The sequence below is a fragment of the Ctenocephalides felis genome, unplaced genomic scaffold (assembly GCF_003426905.1).
Source record: "Ctenocephalides felis isolate EL2017-DRISC unplaced genomic scaffold, ASM342690v1 CF-g0.4_SCAFFOLD_00845, whole genome shotgun sequence".
Taxonomy (NCBI): domain Eukaryota; kingdom Metazoa; phylum Arthropoda; class Insecta; order Siphonaptera; family Pulicidae; genus Ctenocephalides; species Ctenocephalides felis.
This window is the reverse complement of record NW_020536999.1, coordinates 16,188,512-16,195,934: the sequence shown is the minus strand read 5'-3', so window position 1 is coordinate 16,195,934 and position 7,423 is coordinate 16,188,512. Positions and strand designations below refer to the sequence as shown.

The window sequence follows — 7,423 nt, the reverse complement described above, 5'->3', positions numbered from 1 at the left end:
TGAGATTATTTGATAAAAACATAAACTTCTCCTTCCGGAAGTTAATTACCCATTCACGATCAATATTTATTCGACATACTTGTAACTATCATTGTGAATAAAGAAAAATTACAACAATGACAATAACAAATAAATAGTGTAGAAGAGAGTAACACACATAATTTGCTTTCAACCATAAAAAATATAATATAAAGCGTGAGATTCCGTACAATATACAAACGAACCCAATTCTGTCTTAAGGCAATTAAGGCATCGTGCCTTAAGGCAAATTGCTGGAACTTCCCGTACCAAAAATTATTATTTTTTTAAAAACGATTAACTATAATTTTGACAAATAATTACTTTTTTTTGGAAAAAAAAATTTTTTTTTGATAAATTTTTTTTGAAAAGAAAAATGTTTTCTTCATTTTGATATATTTTGGAAAATCTGAACTTTTTTTCAAAGCAATCGCACTGCTTGAACTGCATAGAGACGAAATGTCAAAGCTCGCAAGTGCCGCGCCGCCCTCTAACGCATAAGCATTGGTACGGAACCCATATAAATGTAAAAAAAAATTATACTTATTGTTAAAATCTCTATAAAATATCTTATAATTTGATGTGCATATGTCTAATGATCATTTTTAACCGCCGAATGGTATTTTTTTTTTACTTTAGATCTCCGAAACCGCCTTCATGAAAATTTGATCTGCCTTCATGAAAATTTGATCGATTCTTCATCTTGTCAATACAAGTAAAATGTTTTTTGAATTATTAAAATCGGACGCTCCGTTCTCTTAAAAACAGAGATACCGTTTTTGGCACTTTTTGCCCCATATCTTCGGAACGGCTAGACCTGCCTTTGCCAAAAACTAATCAGCACGTCTCCTTATCAATACGAATCGAATGTTTTTTGAATTATTCAAATCGGTTAATCCGTGTACCCGAAATCATCGCCGAAAATTTGTATCCGCACATACATACACATATATCCATTTTTCCTAAGGTATACCAAAATGTTCAGAAGGTTTTGAAACGTAAAGATATACAAAAATTTCATTTTCGATTTTTTCGCGATTACTATAACTTGCCCTACGGGAAGTTAAATATGAGGTTTCTAGTGGTGGGGACGCCATGTGGTGCATATTGGCAGCCGACAGTCCCCGGTTTCCAAAAATTATGTACTGAGTATGTCTTGATGGCCATACCCGATCGGACGAAGGCCCTCTTTGTGGGAGAGCGCAGCGAGCCGACCCGCCATGCAAGTGGCGAGTACCCTTTTTAATCGAAGCAGGCCGCGAATGTGGAGTATAGGTGTGCTTACTATATTGCGCCGAGTGCGTTCAGTGAACAAAGCGCCACGGGGACATCTGTCGGAGGAAAGGATAGAGTCGAAGCATGGCGGTTGTCATATGGCGGCTCAAGGAAACGAAATACAATAGATATGTAGATATATATAGTAAATACAGTATTTATAGGTATGTAAATATATAGAAGTTGGTCGCGGTTGGTAGTCCGGATAATCGCGAATCCGTATAACCGAGGTCCGGATAAACGAGGTTCTACTGTACAGTGATACTCCGCATAACGTTCACCTCGCACAATGATGATGCGCACAACGAATTTATTTTTCGGTCTCAAACGTTTCACACAACAAACTTTGCTTCACACAACGTACTAAATCGTTGTCATTTGTTACTTCAAGAAGACTGAAAAAGAAGCTGCCCGAAGATAATATGGAGGAACCTTAGTACTACCCAACCTTATACGAACAGAACAGTTGAATCTCTTATTGAAGTGATTCTCTAAATATGATTGTAATATTGATCCGATAAATTTATATGTGTGTTTGATAGTGTGTGTGTATGTGTGTGAGAGAATGACATAGGCCAAATAGCTCATAGAATAATCATGTATTCTGATTGCTATTGAAAATAAAAATTAAAAAAAAAAAAAAAAAAAAAAAAAAAAATGTAGTGAAAAAACAAATGTTGCTCAAATTAATTCAAAGAGTGAACCTTCGCTGTGAAAATACACTTGTTGAAAAAAACTATCGACAGTTTCTTTAGAAATTCAGAAACAAAAATGGCACAAAAGGAAGTAGTACGACTCTGATACTAACTTATTTCGTAAACAAATAATATTTTTTTTAATTATGTTTTAATTATATGTGAAAATTATCTTATTTTCTATGACCATATTTCATGTGTCCATTCTTATTTGTGTGGAAAAACGCGTTTCGAATAGCAAACTTTTCGCACAACGAATTTTCTCCCGGAACGAATTAAGTACGTAATGCGGGGTATCACCATGGTGCACTTATTTACGTAAATAAATTACCAGAAAACTAACTGCTACATTTTTTGCGTACGTTTTAGTCAAAAATACTAAACCGTTTTCGAAAATATAGAAACAGTTCGAAAGATATCATTTGGGAACCGTGCTGAATAGTTTTTGACAAAGTAGGGTCATTTCTTGGTAATTAAATATTTAAAAGTGGTCAAAGGTGGCTTTTTGCCTTAAGGCAATTTGCAAAAAATTCCCGATAGGTGTAATAATTAACTTAATCAATCAAATATGAGATTTAGATATTTAGCTGAAATTTTCAACTGTTTATTTCGAGAATCAATTAGGTCAGAACATTTCGATTTCCAATTGACATCTATCAAATACATTTATAATATATGTAAGTATATTAGTTATATAGCACATACACGTGCTTGTATGTCCTAAAATTGTAGCCTATTATTCTATTTTTTTTTAACTTAAATTATATTGAGAAACATTAAGCATCTCTATATATAAATTAATGATTAGTAACATTTTTTACAAAACTAAAAAAGTTTTATTGTGGACTGTTCATTTACTTTCTTGCTAATTCCAAAGCCATTTGCAACTGACTTGATTGACTTATCACATCACAAAAGCGACTTTTGACACAAATATTGACTATCATATTTATTAAAACTTTGATGAATTTTTAAAATAAACTACTTGTCTTATGCCGTAATATTTTAGAATGATCAATAAAATAAGACCATGGTATCTATCATCAAAAAAATCATAAAAATTGCCGAAAATTTTTTCACTTTTCTGCTATTTACGATGAAAAGGCTTGACCGATCGATGCGCAAAACTGACAAACGATAGTCCTCATCGATTACACATACGAATTGATCTCATTCGATTCAGAATGGCTTGAAACGTCGAGAAAACATAAAATTAGCTAGTTATTTTTTTAAATAATTTATACTATCTCAAATTTTCTGTTATAATAATTATTATTTTATTGATTATATAACGATTCTTACAATATATAAAGTTCTATTAAATATTCTGAACCGTATGATATTGTTTCAAAATTAATTATGATTAAAGAGAAGGCAATAGAGTACGACGTATAAAATTCAGTTTTTACATATGTGCCAATTTCTTTAGGTTGCCGAAACCTGCCTATCCAAACCATTAGCATTTCGTCTCATCCGTACTGGACAAGGTCAAATTCTAAACATAAATATAATATAATATATTCGTTGTATTATATTATACATAGATAATGTTCAGCGAAATATATGAGCAGAATGAAAGATACTTGTATAATACAGCTAGACACTTTTTCTACTTAGGTGATATGTGATCTCACGAACTCAATAGAGGATTCAATGAGTATTGTGTACTCAGCAATTGAAAAATGTTTGAATTTGCATTTTTAAGAATATTTCAGTATCTACACACTGAGGGAAGAAATATATTAGGCTTCATAGTATTGCAACTTGCAAGCCCTGTATACTGGGCGCTGTTAAAATGCAAACTTTAATTAAATTTTATAAAAAAATGGTTTTCATGGATCTCTAATATTTTACCCCAGTCAGTTTGGGCATCAAATCTACCATTATGCAAAGTTTCCACGTGCAGCTTCTTGTTGGTAAAATTTTTTGCAGAATTGTCCATTTGCAATAAAAGATACAGCTGGTAAGACACTAACCATTATGATGTTGATATAAAACAATTCTGACTCGACTTCAAAAAGTTCTCTATTCCAAAATAAATATTTTTAATGAAATCCTTCCTTTCCCCGAAATCCACCTGGACAATATCGTTCATACAATCGAAACCGTCTAATGTATATTTCGATTTATCAACACACCATATGTCTAGAAAGATAACCTTGGACTTGTAAAAAATGCTCGCCAATGCAAATAGATGATAATATTGTTCAGCGGAAACATTGCCGAATTTTTGCAAATAACACGAATTCCGTACCTTGACATATTTGCATTCGGTTGGAAAATACATACATAATAAATTTAACATATCATCGGATTTGTAAATTGACGTTGATAATAGAATTGCAAAAATTTGTACTAGAATAACATAATTATTCTCTCTCATTATTACTTATTATAAATCCATTACCGAATCCATCACGATTTTCGCACAGGCCAAATTCTTTATTAAACCGACCTCAAGATTAAGTGATGCGTAATGTCGATGTATAATAACTCCATTACAAAAGCTATTTCTGTTCCAATTTCATTAATCATTTCTAAAATGTCAGATTTACAACAAAATTTCCGAATGGAAACTCGGAATAAGGCATTATGCCGCCACGGTTTTCGTGAATTATTGGAAAGGTACACAAAAACATAAAAGCCGACGAAAATACAATGGAGTTTTCACCAGCAAAGAAAATTGCGAGGAGATGAAAAGTCTTGGGACCGACTCAAACCAGGGTATTTGTTGCCGAGGCGGAGAAGTTATAGAAATTACATTGAAATCAAAAGGTATGGGACATCATATGTAAATTCGAACAGAAACGTCGAAGTCTGAAGACGATAATGAATGGAGATCAATATCAACAAATCAGAAGTGATGAGAGTGTCGAAAAGGAAAAGGATATTGGTAGGAAACCGTAAAGTGAAATATCTGAATCATTTCAAATATTTGGGAAGCATCCATAAAAAAAATCAGGGCAAATTAAGAAATCAAACTCGGTATCTACTGATGAAATAAAAATGATAGCAATGTTTATTAGCAATATGGTAACACTCGTGAAGCACACATTTTTTAAAGTCAACCATGATACATATTTATATGATAATAAATTATAAATTATACATTTATAATAGCATTAAAAATATGTATAATATAATAACAATATGTATAATATAATAACAATAATGTAATTAAAGTCATACTTCAAATGTGACATGATCGGTTTGTCATTGTAATTAGCATTTAGGACTTGAACCTTCATTAGAGAAATGAAGTAATTACTGATTAATAACTTCTCTTATATTCGTTCACACAGTGGATTATGTTAAACAACGCCTAAACAAGTATTGTTTCGCAACTTCACTCATAATGTAATAATTGTGTTTGAAGAACTTCATGTAACTAAAATTAACATACATTCATTGACTGATGGTATTTTTTTTACTTTCTCGCTGGCGATACAGTCTCATTCTTTGAGCAGTTGTAATATCTGTCTTGCCTAAAAAATATTTTCCATTACTACGAATAATATAGAAATTAATTCAACAAACTTCCGTTTTGTACACGGCACAAATGTTTCATTTGTTTTATTATTTTCATCATAATTATTTACGGGGGTCACGGTAAAATATTCTTCTGATTCCGGTGCCTTATAACCTTAAGATCTAATGACATTTCAATCCCCTCGTTGATGTACACCGGTACAAAAAGATCTCTATTCACTAGACACGACGACTAATCACAATCGACCCATATAGAAATTTCATCGAGAGCGAATGACGAACAGTTCGGGCGTAACGCAACTTCCGTTGCATTTTCAGAGATTTACTCCCTAGTCGCGTCTAAAGAAGTTTTACTTCAAAAACCTATCTTGATAGATAGAATTATCGACTTTACAATAAGGCAAAGTGCATGTACATCCAAAAAAATACAGAATCTCGACTTATCAATATGTACTGATTTCTTAATTTTCAACAAAATCTAATCAATATATCAAACAAGTGCTTATCGAGATACATCAAACGACTTTTCAAATTTAAAATCTGTCCAGCAGTTTTTGAGAAAACGTAAAACAAACACACATACACTTAACTGATTTTGGAAACCATAAATAACTCTATATCATCCCTATTTTCTAAAATATTCACATGATATAATCCATATGGATAAAGGCAAAAAACATTTGGGTATACAATTTATATTGAAATTTAATATACATAACATCCGTTTTACCCCAAAGTTAGGCACTACCCTTTCTAAAGAAATTGCTTGCTATCTAAATGGCCTGTGACCTCCATGTGATATATCAATATTCAGATATTTCTATATTTAGTTGAAATCTAGTGAAACAGACTCTCTATAAATGTATATTTATTATGATTTTTTGTTTTTATCTATTTTTATATATAAGATAAATCAATTATATATTGTTTGCTAACCCTAAATGTAATAACCCCAGCATCAATTTTAGAGCACATTTAATTAAAATCACTTATTTAATACATTTAAATGCGGTTTAAAAATAGATGATAATTTACTAAAAATAATTATATTTTCAAACTTTTCAAATTATAATGCTTCTCAAATAATTCGTTGTATCTATTAATTGTTCTGACTAACCACGATTATTTTTTCGATCATCTATTTACTTAATTTTTTCCAGAATGACATTAAACAGATTCGTAAAGAACGGATTTGATTATTATTATTTCAAATTCATACACATTTTTTTCATCTGCTATTAATAGCAAATTGCTAGACGGATAATATCAACAAATAACGTAAATGTATTAAAAAATAGAATAAAAATTGGCATATGCTTATAATCTTGCTATTTTTAAAAAAACACTATAAATAAATATATATATATATATAATTATATATGCCTTATATATATACCTTAAGGTATTTGTTGATCTATAGACTTCAATATTTTTTCTCACAATAAAAATTATAATTGTAGAACAGTAAAACTTGCTTTTCTATACATTGGGAATAAAACCTCGAAATAATCTTTGTTTATTTTGGTCTAAAAAATACATTCCAAGTAATGCAAAAGGATTTCTTTTTATCAATCCTTAAATATTTTTTTTACTACAACTTAAATAAGTGATCTTTTTACTATACCTCTTTATATACTATAAAATACTATCATTTATTTTGTACTCTATTTATTTATTTATATTATTGTTCATTAATATTACTAGATGTTAATTTATTTAGCACTTGTAATAAATATTGTAATTAAAAAAAACTCAATAGTTAAATTAATCCAACTTTTCTTTTCTTTTCTTTCTTTTTCTTTCTTTTTCTTTCTTTTTACCAAATTTTATATTTCTTTTTACCACACTTTATATAATGGATTGGATGAATTTTCCATTTCTTCTCATGAAATAATTAAGGAATTCCGATAAAAAATAATTACTTCTCCAACAAGAAAAAGCCTGTC

General features: G+C 30.4%; 1 non-coding gene across 1 annotated transcript; it reads right to left on the bottom strand.

The window, feature by feature from the left end:
* Positions 1-1,103: 1,103 nt before the first annotated feature.
* On the bottom strand, positions 1,104-1,262 carry LOC113364456. The gene has a single exon (XR_003366154.1). It is a non-coding gene; the product is annotated as a U11 spliceosomal RNA (small nuclear RNA).
* Between the last annotated feature and the right edge of the window lie 6,161 nt (positions 1,263-7,423).